We start from the raw sequence: 23,731 nt of genomic DNA, 5'->3' as shown, positions 1-23,731 counted from the left end.
AACGTTTTGATGGAGCAAGGAAAGGTCCAGGCGGAGGAGTGAGCATCATTTGGGCTAAAGGGATGCCTAGTTGTTCTAAACTCACTGGGACCTCATGCAAGAGAACAACAGCAGCAAATCTAAAAACAGAAGCAGAAAATTCAAGTGGGGCCTAAAATTCACAGCTTGGCCACCCATGAACTTAGGTATGAAAAAGGAAGATTTCCAAAGCTTCCTCCCAATTTTCCTCTGGCTGGCTCCTGCCGGGAGAATCAGTGGGCAGAACTACCCTGCATTCTGGCTGTAGGAATGTGATAATTAAAATCACTTCATATAACTGCAGTGCCCTCCTTGGTCTCTCTACCTTTGGAGAGCTAGCTTGAGCATTTCTCTTGCTTACTTCCAAGCCGTGAGATTGTGGCAGGCAAGCAAGCTGCTTGTCTTGAGGGCTTGTCATTGAGAGCTGGTCACCTAGAATGCCCCAACATGTTTGAGTCTCATTGTTGAACTACATTGGTATTCTCCCAGCAAAACTGCTCTCCGTCTTTTACCAAATCAGCATTCTGTGAACATGATATTTCCTAGCCTGAAAACATTGTACGTTTCTGCTGCTCCCGCCATGATTCTTCCTTGCTTTGTATAAAGTGACTCTAAGGAATATTTCTGGTAAATGTGTTCATGTGTCAGGAGACTGAAACCTAGTTACAAATTTTACCTGATACGTTGAAGGAAGACTCAAGGGGCTTAAGGCTAGCTCCTCCTTTCCCTCTCTTTAGTTGGGAGAGAGGAGAGGATGTGTTTTACATACCTAGAATTTTTGCCCACCACGTGCCCTGTGATATTTAAGGTAAGTGAGAGTTACAAAGTTTAACACTTATGCATTTGGACAGAACTTCAGACAACCGGTCAGTTTCTCTGTCCACTGTATTGTTTTGGTAGCTGGAGTATCGTGAAGTAATTTGTTTCTCAGACTTGTTTCTCAGATTTGCAACCCAATGGAGGCCATTGTTTTGATGACCAGTAAGTGCTGAATGAATGTCCACTTCTTTCGTGGTTGGGAGCAGTAGGTGCTTGCTTTTTTTCACCTTTCGAGTACATTTTCTTTCATTAACTTACGTATCCTAGAAATACGTACCGAGCATCCACTGACTGAAACCACAAGGGACAATTATATGGGGAAGCTAGAGTCCTGGCAAGCAGTGTACAGAGTACTAACAGTCAGGAGAGGGAACTGGTAACTACCCTGCAAGGTAGGACAGAGTAAGAGGAAATATCCTGACTACTTTGGACATTCAGAGATGAGAGAGACACCCCTGGGAAGAATCCAGGAGGAAGCTGCCTTTCACTAAGCCAGTGGATCAGAAGGAATATAAGTGAAAGTGTTCCAGGCGAGGACAGCGAGGCCGGGGGACGAGGAAGGATGGATGGAACATGTTCTAGAAAAGGAAAGCGTCCTGTCAGGTTGGAAAGAAGTAGAGATTGCGGAACTTTGAACTGTATTCAGTAGGCGCTAGGGAAGCAGCGCCAGTTTTGTTTTTCAGCAATGATGGGATAGAAGCAAACCTATGCTTCCGGGCAGAGCTTTTCAGATGTCAGTATGCATTCACATTACCGAGGGAGGTTGTTAAAATGCAGATTCAGATTCAGTAGGTGGAGGGAGGGGCTCTGAGAGCCTGCATTTCTAAGAAATTCCCAGGTGATGTCAGTGCTTCTGGATTACAAAACATGCTTTTAGAAGGGAGGTTTTAGAAATACGTTGTAATGAGACATAAACTGGTGCAGATGAAGCCTGAATACTGGCTTATTACGGTGGCCCCACAAGGTAAAGCAGGTCTGCATTAGAGAAGAAGGACATCTGGTAGAAGTCAAATTGGTAGGGCTTGACAGCTACTGTATTCAGTGGAAGAGGAGTGGAATCCATCATAAATGACTCCAGTACCCCCAAACTGAAGGGATGGGTATTGTGACCACAGCCCTTCCCAACACCTTGTGCTGTAGTCATCCTGAACGACCTACAAGGAGTGGGCAAGCTGTCTCTCTGGGCACGGCTCATGTTGCGGAATCTGACAGAAATGCAACGGTCTCTCTCCATCCCCTCACCAGGCTAGCTCCTGTGGATCCCACAGGACTCAAGGAAGGTGTTACCTCTTCCTGGAAGTCTTCCGTGGTGCCCTAAACCACCCCCTTTTCCCAGGCTGGATTAGGTATCCCTCTGGGCTCCGGTGACATCCTGTGAGGTCTCCTATCAAAGCACTGTGTACTCGGATTACATACCTGTCATTGACTCTGTGTGTCTTGAGAGCAGGGGTTATCTTTTTCAGCTTTGTGACCCCAGCATTCCAACATAGTAGAGACCCAATCAGTGTTTGATGAGTGAATGGATGAGTCATGAGGAAGAAGAGCCAAGCTTTTCTAGCCCTGGTGGCAATGGCTTTTGTTTGTGTCATTGTCGGTAAGATAGCAAAATAGAAAGGACGCTGTGTAGACATCGAATTCAATTTAGTTTGGTACATGGTAATTTCGAGTTGCCGAGTATCCAGATAAAGATGTCCAACGAGTAGTACGAAATGTCAGAATACAATTGAGAAGGCAATTCCAAACTGGCTACCGCGGTTTGGGAGTCGTACGCATAGAGGCGACAGTTACAGACATGGCAGAGGATCAAATAAGGCAGAGGGGATAGAGGGACAGTCAGATACAGAGTGAGACAAAGGGAGAGAGACAGAGAAATAGAGACACAAAGAAAATGAGACAGGGACAGACAGAGATGGACTGAAGGCAACAACTTTATCCTTCACTTTTGAAAACCTTCCTTTTGTTAAACCCGTTATGAGGCGCATCGTGGAGTTGCATGTCACAGCATAAGGACAGTGTTAATCATAAAATACTTCAGAAGCCTGCAAGAGGGATATTTTAGGGGGAAGAGGTTTGAGGTGCCCAGCCTTAAGAGTCAAGCCTATGTGTGCGATCAGGATTCAAAAACTGACTTCAGATCCACGCTATATAGGCCTGTATTATGCCTTTCTAGCTTTCTGCCAGGGCAGAATCCTGTTCATCACAATGTGGATGACCTTAAAGCTTGGCCCCAGCTCTCTGTCCCTTGCTTTCTGAATCACTTGATGAGATAATCTAATCAGTTCACACACACGCATGCATACACACACACACACACACACACACACACACACACACACGCTGTTTGCCTTCTGTCAGGTAGCCTGTGTGCGGTTAAGAATTGTAAGACTTTTCAGGCTAGAAGGCCACTTACCTCCCTTCACATATGAGCCCCAACATGTCATCCAGAGCAGTGCATCAAAGAGGAAGAAATATCCAAATGCAGGCTGGTGGACACCCCTCAAATCATAGTATGGGTCAGCACCTACAAGGCCTTTAGAAAGAATGATCACATCCAGGCTTTTTTTTTCCTTGTTGCCCAAAGCAGCATTTTAACAGACTACTATTGTGTTTTTTCCATTCAGTTCACTTAGAGGGTGACATTTTGCCCTCAAATTCATATGCATAGTTGCTCTTAGAGACTTTCAGAGCTACATTCCTGACAAAATCAGACCTTCTGTTTTATCTGAAACAACCCCCCCAAAGAAAATCATTGGATCTAAATGAACAGAACAATTCTTTATGTCCATGGGAGACAGGCAGACAAAACCCAATAAAACTGAAGAAAGAAAGAGACATGGCGATGATTTGTTTTTCATAATTACTTATTCAGAGTAGAAAGGAACAGGGGAAGAAGGTTCCTTTTAACATGTCTCGACGTGACGGATGAGGTGTGTTCGTCATGTGTATGCAGGAGAGATGAATGTGGGACAGTCTTGTTAAAGGAGATGCCGCACACTGGGCGGAGATATATTTCTATCTGGAGCGCTGGAGATAAACACCAGGCGTTTTTACTCCTCGTTTTCATTATGCTTAAAGCCCCTCGCCGTTCTTTCAGAGTGGCAGGTGATGTGACTAGCATGCATCAGACCTTTCTTTGCTGTGTCCTGTAGCAAAAACAATCCCCCTTTCAAGGCACAAAATAGGAGTGCCCCAAATGCATGTTTTCCTCGTAACAATACTCCCCAAATGTGTGTGTGATAGATTTGGAAATCATACTGGAGAGAGAGAAAAACAAAAACCCGACAGCATTCTCAGAGTTCACTTTCCCTTCCTTGCAACTCAGTCCCATCGTTTTCTTTGGTGCAAAACTTGCCCAAGGATAGTGCCAGCCAAAACCCAAGGGAGGGAAAGAAAGAAGGAAAGTTTTAGCTAAATTGGCTTTGTTTCTTTACTTATGTGCAAAGGATAAACAAACTTTTTCTGCCTAAAACACACAGCCTTTGCTCGTGGAAGAGGTGAATCCAACACTTCTGACTTGAGCTCTAGAGGCCATAAATTGGATCTGTGGCTAAAAAAAACAAAACAAAAAAAACACCTAGCAATATAATTTTTCACCTATCTCATTAAGGGAGGGTTTAGTGCATTTACGAATCACTTCCTAAGGCTATTATGAATTTAAGGATAAAGGTTTTTAAAAAATGGTTAGTGCAGGAAGTATGACAATAAGGGTTATGCCATAAACTTTTGTGCCTCGTAAGCCATGTGAATACGTAAACTAAAACTGTGGGTTGGGGGATAACTGGGAGATTATAGTCCACACTGCTCATTTTATAGGAAAGGAACCATTGACAAAATGTTTAGCTACATAGCATATATACTGTTCTTCCTCTGGTTGTCCTTGCAGTTATTTACTCGTTAGATTCCTTAAAACTTTTTAAATTTCTATTTAAAATTTTCCCCTTTTTTGTTTTGTACCTTCATTGAGGGAGGTTGACATTAGCTCGTCCATGTGTAGTCCATAAATGGTTTTTGAATAAGTAAAGAATGGAGAGGACTCGAAGTAACTCAAAGGTTGAGCCAAGTATCATGATCCTCAGGAGATCACATGGCCTTTCGTTTGGAGCAAAGCAGATGCCAAACCAGGATGGTAGCCTGGCGTCACTTTTCTTAAAGCTTCTGTGTTATAAAAGGCTGCCAAATGCATCTTTTAGCCTATAAAGACTCTTAGAAAGAATAAGGAACCAATAGCGTTTCAGACATGGAACTTTCTCTCTCACAAACACAAACGAACAATTGGTGACTGGTAAGGAATCCTAAAGTTTGGATGACACAGTCCTGCCTCACGGCAGCATTTCGGGCGTCCCTGAGGTATGATGGGGTCTGCAGACCCAGATGCTGCCATTTACTGAGTGCCTACCTCATGACGAGTACTCACGTGAGGTGCTTTAGACACGCATCCCATCTAATCTTCAACACAGCACTGTGACGTGGGTCTGTGCCCATCACATAGTTGAAGACCCTGGGGTTCGGAAAGCTTAGGTGACAGAATCACACAGGTGATACTCCGCCCTTTCTGGCTCCAAATTCCATGGTTTGGCCCCTACTCTGCCTCCCAGATTCACTGCTAATAGCAATATTGTATCTAGTTCTTCAAAGTGGCTTGAACTATGAGCCTCGTTAGTACAGATAGCCAGGTCAGCCTGGAGACTAGGTTCCCATTTTGTCTCCTCAAAAGCTACCAGATTCCATATCCTGTCTGAAGATCCCAAGAGACTCAATTCCCTATTAGAAACCGGTCTGTCTTCCTTCAAATCGTGTTGAAGCTTCTGCTCCCAGTCACTTGAGAGCTACATCCTGATGGTGCTCCTGTGTAAGATACTCCCCTAACACAGTGATTTGAGCATGCGTACGTTTTGTTCACCTTGCTTGGGTGAATGCGTTGACAATCATCTATATTTTACGTGGCCGTACTGCATCTGCACGTCACCATGTTGGTGCAACAAACCGCTCTGATTTCTACACATTTATGTATAAGTACACAATTACACATCATGATTTTGTCAGGATGGTCCCTGTTGTAGACCTTAGCAAGTGACAAGTGACAGGTTACGTAGCTGATAAACAGAGGAGACAGGAGCAGAACCCCACATCTCTTACCTCCTAGACAAGTATTCCTTCCCCTGATGCCAAGCAGTTGAACATTCCCACCCTTATCATGTGCTTCTCATCTTTTCCCTGGAAAATCACAAGGCTGCATGATGTTATCTGGCCTATTGCTGTAAATATTTTAGCATCTAAATGAGGAGGAGAAATGAAGAGAGAAAATGTTTCTGTAGAGATTTTTTGTAGAGATAGAGTTCTTGGTCTCCATCCAAAGATCCTCAGCATTTAATAAAACTATTGTCCACAAGTCGGTACAGGGTTTAGCAATGAGGTGGTAGCTGTTTGGCTGTCCCAGTCCCCCTCAAGGTCCCCAGGGGGAAGCAGGAAGCAGGGCCTGGTGCTGGTGAAAGCCGTACGCCCGTCCTCGCCCCCAGGAAGTTCTGTGGCCTCTCTGAGCCTCAGCTTTACTCTCTTTGAAACGTGGGTAATAATTCCTGTTTTGCCCATCTCACAGAGTTGTTTTTGAGGCTCCAGTGAGGCAATACACCGAAAACTCCTTGAAAACCATTCGTATTACATGCCATACAAACATACGGGATGATTATTGGTATTATTAATGGACCACAGAGATTCCATGGCACTGAGAAAACAGTGGAATTAAAAGAATGTAGTACACTGGGAGTTTGTTAGGGCAGCCCTCACTCTACATTACCTTGACTTTCCTTCAGTCATTGTCTTGAGTTGGAAATGGGGAAAATGTTCCTTTTAAAGTGAGAATAAAATGAAATGTCAGCGAAGGACCTGCAGTCGTACCGGGTGTATGTCTGGCTCCTTTTCCAGAACCTCCTGTGATGGCACCCACCTCATTAGTTAGCCAGTCAGCTGACCTCGAAGAGGAGAGCAAGGGTTCTTCTTCTTTGTGACTATTCCTGTCGTTCCAGGGTTACCACACTTCCTGTAATCCCAGCGAGCGCATTGTTCCCTCTCTCCTAAGGTCAGCCACACAGGGGTTGTGGCACAAATATTTGGGGAATTATTTAGCGATGTAGGTCCCTCTGTCAATGGAACTGAGCTGGTGAACTTACTTCCCCCACAGAACCCGCTGCCACCACTTCACGGGTCCCAATCTGGGAAAGGCAACCTCCTTCCCCTCGCCTAACCTTCTCCCTGGACTTACTGGAAGACTTGCTCAGGACTAAGCATGCCAGCCAGCGCTGGAATATAAACACAGATGCTCTTTTTTTTTTTTTTTTTTTTTTTTTTGCCTCTCAGCAAGCACTCTTCTTGACCATATTATGAGAATTCTTGTCTAGCTATACATTCATATATTTGTTTCAGGTCCCCCTGAAGCCCTCAGTGTGCCTTCAGCTGCTAATTGCTTTACCTGGTTAGCCCAAGGCCTCCTCCGCGAGGCAGCAGAACTGACCAGAGACCCGAGATCCCAATGGGAAGCCCAACGCTCCTATCTTGCCATCACACTTTCTGCCCTCACAAGCCCGTCATTCCGTCCTGTCATCCTGTCGTGTTCCCTCACTCCCTCCAGGCCTCCCAAGCCAGAACTTCAGGACGGTATTCAGTACAATTGTGCTAACAGCTTCAAACACTGCAGTAAGGTGTTTGAAATAAAATGTGTAATTATGGTAGCGGAATGCTACATCTGATTCCAAACAAACCTCATGTTCCCCTGGCTATAATTAGAGAGCAAGGTTTGCTGCACGCCATTTTCCCATGAAAGCCGGTTCAAGGGAAGCTTCTGTTCTTTCAGAGGGGCTCCTGGAGGTAGAGATTGCCATGAAATATGTGACACCGGCCCCCTTCCTGGTTCTAAAGAGACTGCCCATTATCATTCACAGAGTCCTAAAAGCACAAAATATGTGCAAGGAATTAATTTGCGGAGTTTTGGATAATAGTTGTCTGATTTATCGGCCTCAGGAGCAGGGACAGAAGGAAAGTTACAGACACCCACAGAAACCCACAGACCAGAGTGTGCACAAGTAAAAACTCTCTTAAATGCCTGCAGACCTGAAATGAGAAACGATTGCCGCTTTGGAGAAAATTAGACCTTGTGGTGAATAATCTCACAGGTTCCCGCAACTTAAAATCCACAATGGCAGGAGCAGAAGTGAGGTGACCAAGGGCCCCGAGGTTTTCCTCCTATTTCCTATTTGACGACTGTCCCTGTGAATCTTCTCAAAACTGGGAATTTCCCCACTGTCCTTGGAGGGTTGTTGTAATTAGGCATATTGAGCTGTACCATGTTATACTGCTACAGGAAGAATCCCATTTGTCAGCAGTTTTAAACTTTGCTAAATAAAGGCTTATTGGCAAACGGCAGCGAACACTCTGATAATGACCCAACTTTAGAAAACACACACCCTGCTGTGTTGTATTCAAGCCACAGTTCTATTGAAATGAAAAAGAGAGACAATGCCTGCTTTCAGACACTAGAAATCCTTTGTATTCCAATAAAAGTCTAAATTAATGTTTTAAAAGGTTATTGCTATTTTTTCCCATTTAGCTGGCATCATTTATAAGTCTTATTTAGACAAGGTCCTACGTTATTTTACGACTTCTTTTTGCACAAAAGCTGGTATTTGATTGCATTAGATCATCAGCTTCTGGTTTTCATTAGACAAACCTGAAATACCCTATTATTAAGATTAAACAAAAAAAAAATAGTTGTTTTCTTATCCTGAAACCTATTATTTTGAGGCTACTCTGACCAGAGAAAAATAAATCAGTTCTGCAAAACCTGACAGAGAGATACTTCGAGAGGGGCAACATCACCTCATCAGTGCTGCGTTTCGGTTGCTTGTGCATATACAGTCATGGGAAAGAGGGATAATTTAATTCTTTGACGTTTGCAATACTTCCTTTATTATGAAAGGGCTTTCAAAGCGCAAAACATATGGCAAAATATCCTGTTTGCCTAGGTAATTTATTCAGCGTCCTGGTGAGGTGCTCCTGAGAATCTGCACTAAAATGCCACTCAGCCCTCCATGTCACTTACATTTAGCCTGGTGTTTACTCCACGTAGGGCACAGACTGGGCCATCAACAAGTGAGCCACAGCAGCCTAACAGGGAAAAGAAGTCAAGTTAGCATTCACAAATCAGGACTCACTCTCCTATGCGTTCAGATGGGAACCCTAGCCCCCTCAGATTTCTCCCTTATGGACCCTTCTTCCTGACCTATTCTTACTGGTCCACTGGGCCTTTACTTAGAAGTCACCTCTCCGGGACACCTACCCCAGCCTACCAGAGAGAAGTAAGTTAGGTGCCCCTCCCATGTGCATGCAAACTATAAGGGCCCTAGCCACACCATAGTGTGATTGTCTCTTGGACCTGTTGGTTTCTCACACAGGACTGTGAGCAACATGATGTCAGGGACCATATTGTTTCGTTTCTATATTTGCTGCAGCAAGCCCACTGCTTGCCACATACGAGGTGTTTAATAAATGTTGACTAAATTCATATCTCCTCAGATTAGCTTTCTTGATTGCCCCATCACCTTTGTCACTTTCCTTGAGTTCTGCAGATTGCCATAATGATGGCTGGCCCCTGCCAGCGCCCAAGCGGCAGCCCCATCGGGTGTTGGCCAGAGGGCCACAGCCCTGTTGCTGTGCCCACTGACATCAGCATCCAGGCTATCTGTGCTCTGTGTAGATGCTACCCTCCCACTGACGCTCAAGCCCCTCATCCTGATGCTGCATCATTTTGCCTATTTTGCTTATTTAGTTCCTGTGCCTTTGCACCACAGCTCTCATTTCTAGAACATTCTAGGCATGGTCCTCAGGGGGCGGTAGGGAAGGTAGTCTGAGGCCAGAGCTCTGCTGTGCTCAGAATCACCCTTTCCTCTGTTAGTGGCTCAGATTCATGTGTCGTGGCTCTCACCCCTAAGAATGAGTTTTTTCCTCAGGATTCTCTTTGGCTCCTCATTTAAATGAACCTTAGTGGGATTTCCCTTCTGTATGTCCATTTGATATACTCAAATATCTCCAATTCTGAGGCTAAGTACAATGATGGCTCTAGCTGTAGCCTCTCCGACCCTGAAGAACGATCTATCTATGAGCCAACGTTTGCTTCCTTCCATTTCAGGAGAGATGTCAGGGTCCTGGCAGGATTTCCTGAAAAAAAAAACACAATGCACTCAACTAAATTTGAACATCTGATAAGCAGAGAATATTTTTTTAGTACAAAGATGTACCCAATGTTGCCTGGGACGTTCCTGTACTAAAAAAGTGTAATACTTCAGCCCAAAGCTGAACACCTCACCAGAAGTGGTAATGACATTGTCATATCATATCCTTTATTCCCACATACCTAAGCTTATTGTAAGCCTATGAGTACTTCATAACAATAGAAATATAAATTGTCAACAGTGCAGTGAAAGTAGACTGGATGTTGTGAGTCATACTTATCCTAAAAGACTCACTCGTTGTTTATGTGAAATTGAAACTTAACTGGATGTCCTGTATTTTTATTTGCTATATCTAACAACCCTAGGCCCGACTCAAAAGCATTAAACAACCTTGTGAAGGATAGGGACAGTGATGTTCCCAATGTGTCCCTAAAATGACTAGGGTGGCCCTTGATGGAATAGATGGATCCGTCAAGTGTGTTTGGCCTCCTGAACCCACAGACTTCCCCTGATACAGGTCTTAGAGGGAGCTCCTGGAGGGAGGACAAGTCACCTGATTAGCAATTTCTGCACTCTGGATATGTCTCACGTGGGTGTCTTAAATGGTGAAAGGTCTTTGGGGAAAAGTCTAGAGGCTACCTCTGTCAGCACTACTTCAGGCCTAATCAGAGTGGAGTTGAGAAGTGCTACTTTATGAAAGAATTCTGGTTTAAAATCAGAAAAACTCAAGGAGTGGCTTCCGAGACTCTGCTCACAGAAAATCCACAATCTACACGTCTTGTCTTCTGCTATCCATTCTGTCCGCGGGATTGGCTCGGAACCATCGCAACCTGTTTGTGTTGGGCCGAAGTGGGCCCTTCTCACATATCCTGTGAGAGGCTGTGATGGTATTTTAAACCTTTGAGGGTTGAATAACTAATAAGAAAAATATAAATTGTCAACAGTATGGTACAATCAAGCCAAGCCAAGAATGTGAAAATGAGTTAACATTAACAGGGTAAACTCTTCCTTTCCTTCCCTTGGTCCTGGCTTCTGTGCCTGCTACGAGTCTGATGGAGTCCCAGATGGATCACACCAATGCCTGGGCACTTGTAATAAAACAAGGGGAGATAAAGTGGGAGGAAATCTCCGATGGAGGAAGGAACAATTAACCACATAAAGAAAGCGAAATACCCTCAATGATGAGCCTTAGCAGCACTTTCCTCAGGTTTGGGAACTTTGTGTTCTGAAGATTTTCAGCAAGTTTTCCCAGTTTTCTGCAGCTTTCTTAATTCCATTTTTTTTACGATAATTATGAGTTCATTGCTGCCCACGTACCCAGGTCTTTCTTGCATCATAGAGATTGGATGTGGGTTGAAAGAGGGGGAATAGGCAAAAGAGACAGAAATTTCAAAGGTCCTTAATGTTTGCCTCTGCTCGGGCGTTTCTTATCGTTCTGGTCTTTGCCATCATCTGGAACTGGCCTGAGATACTGAGCTTCCGCAATGCTGTTCTGAAAGACAACAGTTGCTGTTGACCAACATGATTATGAGTAAAAGGGAAGATGTAGGCCCATGTGTCTGATCCCCTGCTATCCAGTTACCTTTCTCTAGGGATCAAAAGATTCTTGGGATTCTTTTCTTTTTTTCTTTCTTTCTTTAATTAAAGTATAGTTGATGATTCTTGTGGTTCTTGGTCAAGAATTTAACATGGTTGGAGATTTATCATTCTCCCTTACACACCAAGAAAAGGAATTGTTATGTATTCAATATTTGGGATGGTGATCATTAGATACCGTTGTCTTTTAACACAGGTGGTGGGCAGTAGGCCTAATAGATCTATTTGTGAACAAATCTGTGTTAGCAGAGCTAATTTGGTCCATAGTACATTACAAATACAGATGAAAAAAAGTTTTGTGAGAAGATGATTCTGGCATATTTCCCTTTTAAGGAACTGTAAGCATCAAATGCAGCAAAAGTTGCAGAATGATTAAATAACTCTTTTCAGCGAGGCTGGAAGTTACCGTATGACAAAAATGTAACCAACAATTTTCACTTCCTTGGAAGACTGAAGAAAAAAAAACAATTTGAATTTCAGAATGAGTTGTAAAATCTCTTTGCTATCAGCATTTGATGGTAGAGGCCAAGAGTCTTCCCCAAGTGTCTGAAAAAGGGAGGGAGGGAGGGGACTCAGCGATACCTATCAAGCACCTAAGACACTGTAAAGTTTTCGGGAGGACTCACGGGTCCTACTGCTCTCTAACTAGAAAGCTTCTCGGGCCTTCCTGGACTTTGGTTCAGAGGTTCTTCTAGTTCAGGCATTTCCAAGTGAGGAGGAATTATCAAACCCAGTCCCTGGTGGTTCACCCAGCAACATTATTCACCAATTCCCCCATCTTTCTCAACCTCCCCTGAACACTGGCTGACCACTTGGGGGTAAGGAAAACAGGAAGACTGAAATAAGATCTCCCATTAGCAGCCATTAGGAGCTCAACATTCATAGCTCAGCAGCCACTGAAATAGATTTTTCATAAATTTCCTGAGTAGCCTTGTGGAACACAAGATAAAGAGCAGTTATTTTGCTCCCTCTTTTACAGATGGCATAAATAACTTCCTTTGGCCATAAGCTTTAGAGTTAGGAATGGAACAAAGATCTCCTAGTCCAGGGACAGTAACATGAGCTCAGGTGGCTGCCTGGAAATTAGCATTTGAAGAGAGTGACTAAGGAGCAGGTTTCAGGGATACAGAAAACTAATATGGGGATCGGCATGGAGTACAGTAAAGTCCTATTTTTCTCCGTCTTTTTGATGGACAAAAATTCATTTTGCTTCACTTCACCATTTTGGGGGCGGTCACATCTTTGATTGTAACAGAAGGATCTTAAGTCATACAAAAAGAAGACTCTTGTGTTTTTATTAACCTAGATGAAGGACTTCTTTTGACCCTAATAAATCCACACTGAGTAACGTGTCATGACCATTTTCTCGCCATTCTGTTCAAAGTAGAAATGCCAGAGACCAAAGAGCGGCTGCATTGACACTGCCTTGATGAATATAGAAAGCTCTGGGGGAAAGTGTAGAAAGGGCAGCTATTTCATGGAAAGACTGCCTTCTGATATGATTAGCCCATTACATAGACTTTTAAAAAATAAAAGAACCAAATGTCAAAGGCCAACATATGTAAGAATTTTCAGATTTAACCCAATTCAAAATTTCTAATTTGCTCATAATAATACACACTAGCCAGGTGATTAACATTAACTGTAAATACCCATACAGTTTCCTCCGCCCTCTCCTCCGCCACGTGCACACACATGCGCACACACGCAAACACACACATTGTGCATGTAGTATATTGAAACGGAGATTGAATGGCCAGTGAGTTTGTGGTCAGTACAATACTTGTGATTCTTTATCTGCGAGGCAAGAAACAAAGGAATTCCAAAGCTTAGATCATGTGAAGGAACTCTTTCTGGCTCCCAGTAAATGTGTCTTCCAGTTCTCAAAATGCACAGGCTAAAGTAAACTTAGACTCTTCTCCAAAGTCTGCTGAGAAAACAAAGGAATTAGGTTTTCCCTAAAGATTTTTTTTAAAACCAGTTCGATTTGCTTCTTCTGATCCAGGCATATTAAAGCCAGTAAGAGAAATTTAGTTTGCGGAGTTACTATTTAAAACAAAGGCCAAAAACAGTGGTGTCTATTTTTAGTCTCCTCATTCCTCTCCAGTAACTGAGCACAAGGTAATTGGAATTCTGTTTCCAGTGAATACAGTTAATTTGATTTCACCCTACAATTTTGTAGTATGTCCTTTGTACTTGATTTCTATGATATTAAAGCATATACAACATTCCCTTTCCTTTTCACCCGGTTTCATTTTCTGTGTATCTGAGATCTGCACCGTGGCCTGCCCGAACTCATGGAAAATTGACAACACTGAAAGAGAATTGTTGTCATTAAAGCTTCCCTGATGGCATGTTTAAAAAAACAGCAGTGGAACAAAAATAACAGGGCACCAGTCAGATGTGATTTTTGGCAGCGCACTTCACTCAAGCTGCTCAGGGTATCCCCAGAAATTATAAACCCTCAAAGGTGTTCAGGGTACAGTAAATAAAGCAAGATACAATTATTTTAATGTTTCTCCTCTTGATGCAGTTCCCTTCTCCACAAGTTTGTAGTAACATGGATTTCCATCTCAAGGAGAGGTCAGCTTTGAAGTAAGTGTAAAGTTATTTACAGGAAATGAAGCAGAAAGCGGCTTTCACGCATTTTGAAACGTCTCTATTATTCAGGAGAAAATGAACTGTGGCATCAGTTTGAAGAAAAACAGATGCCTACCTTCTTATATTAAAGTTAAATAAACACCTACCATACCAGAAGTGTGCTATTAGCTCTGAAATTTGAAATTCACCGAGGTCTGTATTCCCCAACTTTGCATGTGCATGCAGGAAATAAACAAGTGTGAATTAAGGTTCTAAGTAAATATGTAGCAGTTTGAGTTTGGGGGGTGATGGGGAAGACTGCCAAGACGAGATAATCATGGTGTGTTTTTTTTTTTTTCCAATATGGGATGCTAACTAGACATTTGTGATAACTACATAATCAACAACATCTTTAAATATTTAATTTCTTGCCAGTTGTTATCTAAATTGACTTCAACTCATGTTTATGTAAGTGTGTGTGTATTCCAGATATACATATAACTAGATCTGTCAGAGGGAAGTAGCAAATTGAAGCAATTATGTGGCTCATTCTGCAGGGGAAAAGGAGGAAGAGGAGAAACCTGATGGTGAGGAAAAGGAAAATTTAGAAACTTGTAACTTACCACATAGACTTATATTTAGATGGAGCTTGGACTTCCTCAAATGATATGTCTTGGACTGTAGGTCTTGGCCTCCTTCCCACTTCAGAAACTTGATTCCTAGATGTGTTTAGATGGTTACATGTCAGTGAATTTCTCTGGCACCTTAGTGCAGGCCCCTATTGGTCTTCACTTAGTAGGATTACCAAGGTTTAGTTCATCAGTAATGTAGTTCAACAAACATCCTCAAAGTACCTACTGTGTCCCAGACCCCTAGCGAGGTACGGGGGGTTCACACTTCAATATAACCTGGAAGGTGTTTTGTTGTTAAAATGATCCCCTAGTCTGATGTCCAGAGTAGTAACAGAAAGGTAAAATGCAGTACAAAACTTCTGGCTTGTATGTTCCATTGCCCGACACCAGGATCTCCTGAAATCAGGTGAGCATGGTGGGATTCATTTGCTCCAAAGACCAGGGAGACAGGTGATCCGCCTGTTGCAGAAAAACTCTGTCCCGTGGTAGCAGAACCCTCAAGCATTAGGATCGGGAAGACTTAGGTTACAAGGTATGTATCATCTCTCCCTCCCTAAACCCCAGCCCTGGACACCATTGAAGGAGAATCGTCTTGTCCAGAGGATGGGTGCTCTGATTCAGAGATGCATGTCAGTATGAGGAATTAAGAGCACCAACCTGAGCAGCACACCAGAGGAATCACTCCTCCAGGGGTAGGAACGAATTTGCCAATTCTCATTGGAAATAGCACCACACACATAAGAAGAAGCTGAGCATTAAGTACTCACTTACCTGTGTATCCCCAACACAAACCATAAAATCATTACCACTGTTTTAAAAAGTTAAAAAAAAATGGGGGCGGGCGCGGGGGGAGCACCTGGGTGGCTCAGTAAGCGTCAGACTTCGGCTCAGGTCATGATCTCATGGTTCATGAGTTCGAGCCCTGCGTCGGGCTCTGTGCTGAGAGCTTGGAGCCTGGAGCTTGCTTCAGACTCTGTATCTCCCTCTCTCTGCGCCCCTCCCCCAACCTCAAAAATAAGTAAACAATAAAAAAAAGTTAAAAAGTTAAAAAGATGCAGATTAAAATCTCATTTCTTCCACCTGCTAGTTGAGTGAGCTTGAGAAAATTATTTGACATCTCTAAGTGTCAGCTCCCGCCCCTGTAAAGGTATAGTATTAGTTACTTAATAACTATTAAGTAAGACATAACTGGTAGGCATGGTGTGAGGGTGAAATGATATAAAGTGCATACATTTGGGGTGCACTATCTGGTATTGGGTAAATGTTCAACACCCCTCCTTCTGATACAGCTGGGCAAGTTAGCAAACTGCAGATCCTGTGGACCTAACGCCTTGCACGTGCCTGAAACCCAGCTTTGACAAGGAACCCTGGCTGTTTATTCTAATACATGATATAGTGGCAAATAAGGAAACAGCAGCCCGCAGTATTTGTGACTTTCCATGGTAACCATTTCTGTTTATCCCTCTTAGCTGGAGGAAATAAAGGCAATATTGGCTGAATCAGTTGGGACATGCCATTCACTTTTTACCACAATGTGGTAAGTAAGAATAGGGAATATACTTATAAAACTTCTGTGTGTCAAGCACTTGGAAATGTCAAACAGAATTTGGGGAAAAGAAGGATAGATTAATTTACATATAGCAAAACTTTGTTGACTCATTTTTTTTAATTTTGGGGTAATATTTGGACAAGGGTTTGGCTGATTTTAAATCTATAAGAAGCATGATCCTCCAAACAAATAATTCCTTAATCTTAAAGTATTTGGAACCTTTAACCTGGTAGGGGAGGAAGATAATAAACAAGAAAATAAATAAACAAAATCTTCATAGTTTGTAGTAAGGGCTATCAAGAGGATAGCCACATGGCCATGTTCCTGCCGCTTACTAGCTTTATGATCTTGAGTAAAGTCACAGGTCCAAAGAATAATAGAATTTCAAGGCATCTTATAGACCCATTACGAAGGCTTTATGAACTACAAAATGCTAAATAAATACAAAGAATAATTATTGAGAATACCAGGTTATAAACTATTCTGACCTGGTAATAGAAGCAGCCTGTAGAGGCTTCTATTAAACACTCATATTTCTTGTTTGAGGTACAGTAGGTCCCATAAAAACACAAAGCCCATTTCATTAGATACACTATATTTTAATATTATCATTAGTTAAAACCGGTTTCCTGCCAAGTGGACCGATCTAGGTCTTGCATAGGGAAAAGAATCAAGATTGTGTGGGCTACCTCGCAGGTGCAAATGGTTGAGAGAAAAAACAGATGTAGGTGCTTCTGAAACATTAAATCAACAAGAAAATAATGATTATGCTTAATAAAAAAGTAAGAAAATGTGACAAATATTTCACTTTTAAAATATATCGAGCTACTTTGTCCCCGGTGGCATGCAACAAAAATTGAAACGAGAGCACAGACCTCCAGGAAACTGAGGCATCGTGTTTATTTCATACTCATAGTCCTCGCGACTCTTGTAACTTTTTCATGCACTCAATACTTAAAAGTATTTCCATTTGATAGGAAATATTCCATTAAACATCAAACACATTCATATCTTTGCTCCTCGTCATTTAAAATTCTGAGTGTAATCTCATATTCACAGAGCTTAATTAATGTCTGTGAAATGCTTTAAGTACCTTCGATGAAAATAATCAAGAAACATCTTTATCCAGGAGAGCCCACTTGAGGTGGTTTTGTCTTGCATATCTTGTATCTCACATACCTCCTAGCAGGATATCATGTATGTAGAAGGCACGCACTATACCCTGTTGAGTGATATGTGATGTTAAGTAGTCATATTTCAATTTTTACTCTAATATCTTTTTCGCAAGCATCACAGATTAGCAGTATCTTGGGCATGATCATCATGTCTCAGGATTTAATACAAGTTTTATCAGGCTTTCAGAAATAATTCACACTGCCAAACACAAGACACAGAGATGTAAACCCAAATACCGATTTGGACCTTTACAATGAGAACTGTAACATATAGCAGACCAGATTACCCAAATGCACTGATGAATTTATCCTTTCTTACATGTAGGGAGACAAATTACGAGGGAAGTTGCCTTTTAGATAAGGAATCAGAGCCATGGTATTTGGAAGAAACATTGCCACACCTCTTGTTGGAAAGCTAAAAGCATGCCATATTCATCTCTACTATAGGTTTATGTGTGCAGAGTGGCTCGTAACACTGCCTGGATAATGCTGGAACACAGTAACAGAAATACTATTCTTTGAGATCCTCCTTTTTTGTTGTTGTCGGGCTGACCGTCATTCATGTATTGTCTCTTGAAAGTGGGTAAAATCAAATAATTACGCCATGGCTGTACATGACTATGCTCTCCTGCTTATACCTGAGATGGAAATGCGGTCAATTCTGAAACAGACTCACTAGGGCACAGCTTCTGGCAAACTGTTATCTATCTCGTTCACCTCTGAATCCTTAGCACCTTGTAGAAATTCTGTCACACAATAGGTCCTCAATGAATATCTGTAGAAGAAGTGAATGAATGGGTATGTTCTACTCCAAATGCCTGACCTCACTCTATATGTTCATTTTTCCCCCTAATTTCCTGCTCGGAGGCTTACGTGTTGGAGATCTTTTTCTATAAGTGATATGGGTGAGGGCAAGACATGTGTATGTGCATGCTATTAACTATGCATTCTGTTCCTTTGCCAGATATGTGATCCTTGCCAGGAAACTTTAACCTTAACACGTACAATTTGTTGGTTTTCAGTATATTTTTAAAATGGTGCAACCGTCACCACTGTCTAACTCTGGAGTATTTGAAACCCCATGCCCCCTTTCTTTGAATTCTTGTAAAGTCTACTTTACAAGTCTACTTTCTGTCTCTATGCATTTGCCTATTCTGAGTATTTCATATAACTGGAATCATAAGTACGCAGTCTTTCTTGGAGAATGTTCCACGTGCTCTTGAGAAGAATATGTGTTCTGCTGTTGACTAGAGGGTTCTGTATACATCACTTAGGTTTAGTTGGTTTCCAGTGTTGTTCAAGTCTTCTGTTCCCTTGTTGATCATCTGTTCAGTTAGTCTGTCCTTTATTGAAAGTGGGGTAGTGAAGTTTCAAACTGCTGTCATCGGGCTGTCTGTTTCACCCTTATGTCAGTTTTTCCTTTTTGTATTTTGAGTCTGTTTTTTAAGTGTGTATATGTTTACACTTGTTATGACTTCTAGATAGACGAAGCCTTTTATTATTCTTTGCATTTACTTACGCTGCTCTCTTTCCCGGGAGTGTCAGGAATCTTTTCATCTCTGCTTTGCTGAAATTTTACCCATTCTCCAAGACCCATCTTCAAGGCTGTTTATTCTGAAGTAGTTCTACGTCTTTCTGCTAGTTCTGCTGACTCCTGCTTTCAGGTATCTTTGTCTCTGTTATGGAATCTGTGTTTTTGTTTTCTACTCCTAGTTAAAGAGACTGTTCTACCTTTTTATCCATTCCATACCTACTATGGTATAGGTATTTAATAAATATTTCTAACATCAAAAAGAGAGTAGCCCTGTTTTGAGTGATCCTAATGATTTGTGTAAGACACTGGGTAGAAGTCACAAGCATTTTAGTGTTAAAGAACCTTAAGATTCTTTTCCCTCATAGAGTGATCTCAAGCCATGAATGGAGGGATGGCAGATTTCTAACCTCAGCAAATTATTCCTAAATGCTACTAAAATCCAAGTTACAGATCTTACTTCATTTTTCATGTCCCTGGATTGGATCCTTTCTCCAAGATGAAAACAGCAAGCCATGGTACATATCATGGCTTGGCAAACTTAGAGCATTTGGGGATCTTCTTACTTTCCCCTCTCTAACTTCTTGCCAAATGTAAGATTGTGATGAGGCATGAAGTAGAGAAAGCTGTTGAGTGAGGAAGAAGAAAAAAGTGTCACATATCCCTCTTGGGTTTCTGAACCATATTATGACTTCACTAGAAAAATGACATTCTGTTGGAAGTCCTCTTTTTTAAAAAAAAAAAAAGGTTCTGTGCTTAGTCATGTAGGTGGCTCCTCTGGTTTACCCTTCCGCATCAGAAGCCCTGCACAGGAGAACTGGCAGCCAGCCTCCTCCTGTCTGGAGTCCAGATAGTCCAAATTTGCCATGTTCCTCAAGCTTACATCTTCTATAACCGTAAGACCTTTTATCTGCCCATTATTTTGCTCAGTTATGCTCTTGGAATCATTATAAACTATCTGGGATATTATGAGCCTGAGATAATCACTTTGTACTCCTCAGTGGCAAGAAGATAGCATCCATTACACCGAGTAGTTCTTTGCCTTGGCTAATCACTTGAACCGTCTGGGGAGCTTTGAAAATTGCTGATAGCTGGGGCCCACCCCCAGAGATCTTAGTTTCTTTTATCTGGGTAGCAACACATATGTTAGGATTTTCAAAAGTTCCCCTAGATGATTCTAATATACAACTAAGGAGGGGATCTAATGATCTAGAACAGTGGTTCTCAAAGTGTCTACCAGCAGCACAGTAGCACCTGAAAACTTGTGGGAGAAGCAAATTCTGAGGCCCCACCCCAGACACTAAATCAGAAATGCTGGGGGTGAGGCCCAGAACTCTTTTTACAAAGCCCTTTGGGTGATATTGATGTCTTCTAAAGTTTAAGGACCACTGGTCTAGAATGAAGAGACTTCTCTTTACTCCTTTTGAGAATGTGTTTTTGGAAAGGGTAAGTGGGAATTGAATCAACTGACTGTGTATGGGGGGGGGGGGGGGATCCATTTTACAGGCTAGCAGAGAGTAGTGTAAATCTCTAATCCTAACATAGCGGTTGTCCTACACACTCTTTTTTCAAGTATGATTATTGGTAAATCTTGAATTAAACACTGTTTAGTGTAGTTGTACCATGGAGATGGTTAGTCTAGATAATGTTCAGCACATCACTCCACCAAAAAAGAAATCCCAACAATGGGATGTCCTAAAAAAATAGACTACAATGTAAAGTATCAGCTTGCACCATACAAGAAGGAGGCTTCGTGTTTTAAATAAATAACTTCGGAAGTCATGCTTACTCTATATGTTTTTTGTCAATGTCGCATGTCAGTAGAATTCTGGTTTGCCCTGAGCAGACTGATTTATTTTTGATTCGTGCTTCATTCATTGTTAAAGAGGAAAGATCAATCTAATGCTATTTTGCCCTGGGATGAAGACATGGCATTAACTCCACATTTGAGTTATTTACTTGTTTATTATTTGTCTGGTCAGATGCTGTGTGGTAATTGTCGGTTGAAGCCACGTTCCTACCGAAGGTATTGGAGAGGGCTGGGAGCACCAGGCCTATGGGCCTGATGAATATAACATCTTTGTGTCAGCCAACTCTAACAGCTATGTGAGCGTCAGATCATCTACATGTCAAACAAGAAGATGGTGTGTGACAGCACGTTAGAGTTGATACATAGGATGATTCCAATAAGCAGGTGAAAAACACTGGATCTTACTACTCAAGGTATGATCTGTGGCCCAGCAGCACTGGTATCACCTGGGAGCTCTTTAGAAACACAAAATCTCAAGCCCCACCGCACACATGCTGAATGAGAATATGCAGGCTGGCAAGACCTCCAGGTGACTTGTATCCACATCAAAGCCTGAGAAGCACTGAAGATTATGTCATGTAATTATGTGCCTTTTCCTCCTCTTGGTCTAGGGGAATAGAACTTGCTACTTATAAAGCAAGCAGCCGGTATTCTTCTCCATCCTGACGTTTCCAGTGGAAACAACAGGGTCGCTCTGGAGGCAAAGTCAGCAGGAATGGCTGACCAAGAAAGGAAGTTTAGGTTGAACAAAGGTTTGGTTCATTTTTATAGCCCCTAGAGGAAGAACAATACTGTACAGAAGCTGTTAATGATGGGCTGGATTCGAAGGCAGTAATCTGTGCCAAAATCCAAATGTGTTTTTACTCTAAACTTCCCTCCAGATGTCCACTTATATTGCAGAATTTCCAGCTGGTAAGAACCCCAAAGAAATGGCTGGTCACTAAACTATATTTAAATATAAAATCTATCCATATTAACTTTATTTTCAATTTCTTCTGCTCGTCTAATAATTTCATTAACTTCCATTAGGCAGCAAATTATTTGGCGCTGATTGAAAATGCCTAGTTGACCTTGATGGAGAGATTTTAGTGGAGATTGTGCTCTGTTTAATAGCGCACATAGGTAACTATGGCAACTCTCCATTTCAGTTATGAACATGTCATACAAACCCTAAGTGAAAACAGCTTCAACCTATCAGTCCTCTTTAATAAGTAATCCAATAATAGTGGACCATTCAATCCAGAGAAAAGGCTTTCTCTTAACTGAGCAATAATTGAAATGGCACCAAGCGGGAAAGCTATAGTCTTAACATACTGGCCAATCTGCTAGCATGATTTCCCTGTGTGTCGTTCAACAAATCACCCATCCACTTTAAACAGATGGAGAGAAACCACATGTAACTGTGCGGGTAATTCTGCACACCTGTATTCTATTCCATTCAAGTGAACTTTACAAAAGGTTTCATGGAACAGTGGGTGTGATTTCCTCAATTTGCAGATGGAAACACTGAGTCAGCGAGATTAGGAGGCTGTTGCCCTTGGGCAGCCTACAGCAACCATGCTTGAAATCACTGCACTGGCCTTCCTGCTCAAGCCTTTCTCTTCTGTCCACCATTTGCTTCCCCATGTCCTTCCCAGCATGCACTATCATCAAGCTTAGTCACCTGCTCAGTGGCTCCCCACTGCTCCACGGTACAATGTCCATGTGGCATTCAAGGCCTGGTCTGTCTTCTGCCAACCTCATCCTGTGGCAGAGGGACCACGTACCCCGTAATCCAGTCTCATTGATTCTCACATATCCCTGGCACTTTTATTTCTTTGCGAGTTTGCTTGTACCCTTCCTCACCCTGGGCTCCCGATCTCTTAGTCTCCCATATTGGAATCCTTCTGGCTCAGCCCAAATGACCTGTCCTCTGGGAAGCTCTTCCTAATCACCCTCATCAGAATCAGGTACTTCTCCTGTCCTCCAGGGACACATGGATATGTGCCCATGCTGTAGCATTGGCTACGATCTGATTCTTGTTGCGGGGAGACTGTAAGCCCCCTAAGGGTGGGGACTGTGTCTGTGTTGTGCCTTTCACAACTGTGTCCTGAGGGCTTGGCACAGTGCCCAGCACACGACAAGCACTCAGCCAATATCTGCCGAATGAATGAATGAATGTGTAGATCAGGTTTATCTTGTACCCCAGCCAATCTACAGGGACTGGTTTCCTCTCCACCTTCAAACTGCTTCCCAGCCTCCAAGGTCTAACTCAAGCACAGCATACTGTCAGATGCCTTCTCTAATTCTCAGTCTCAAATAACCCTGATCCAGGGACACGTGGGTGGCTCAGCTGGTTAAGCATCTGACTCTTGATTTCGGCTCAGGTCATGATCCTAGGGTTGTGAGATCGAGCCCTGCATCAGGCTCTATGCTGACGGGGTGAAACCTGCTTGGGATTCTCTAAATAAATAAACGAACAAACATAAAAAAAATTAAAAACAATTAAAATAACCCTGATCCAGTACTTACTTTTTCTCCTACTCCTTTGGCTGGTTTCACTTTCTCTCACAAAATGTTACCTTTGTTTCCATACAGCTTATCTGTCACCGTGCTGACCCAGGGTCATGGCCTGGACCCCTCAGACATCCTAGTGTAGTAGCTTGCGCCCCACAGATGCTCACCAATGGCTCACAAGTCAGCATATCATTAGAAGCATTCCCCTCTGAAGGAAAGTTTTTCCTGGTGTCCCGTGAAGGGCTCTGCCTGAAGTCTGAGCCCCTGCTTCACATGTAAGCCAGAGGAGTCTGTGAGCTGGAGA

The 23,731-nt window shown here is 42.5% G+C and overlaps 1 protein-coding gene across 2 annotated transcripts in view; it reads left to right on the top strand.

Moving 5' to 3' along the window:
• MAML2 (mastermind like transcriptional coactivator 2) overlaps window positions 1-23,731 on the top strand; it is a 349,256-nt gene that overhangs the window by 183,007 nt on the left and 142,518 nt on the right. The gene's annotated exons all lie outside the window — the stretch shown is intronic.

This window comes from Herpailurus yagouaroundi, unplaced genomic scaffold (genome assembly GCF_014898765.1).
Source record: "Herpailurus yagouaroundi ecotype Mexico unplaced genomic scaffold, PumYag 180, whole genome shotgun sequence".
Classification (NCBI taxonomy): domain Eukaryota; kingdom Metazoa; phylum Chordata; class Mammalia; order Carnivora; family Felidae; genus Herpailurus; species Herpailurus yagouaroundi.
The sequence above is the reverse complement of the archived record's forward strand: the minus strand, read 5'-3'. Positions and strand labels throughout refer to the sequence as shown.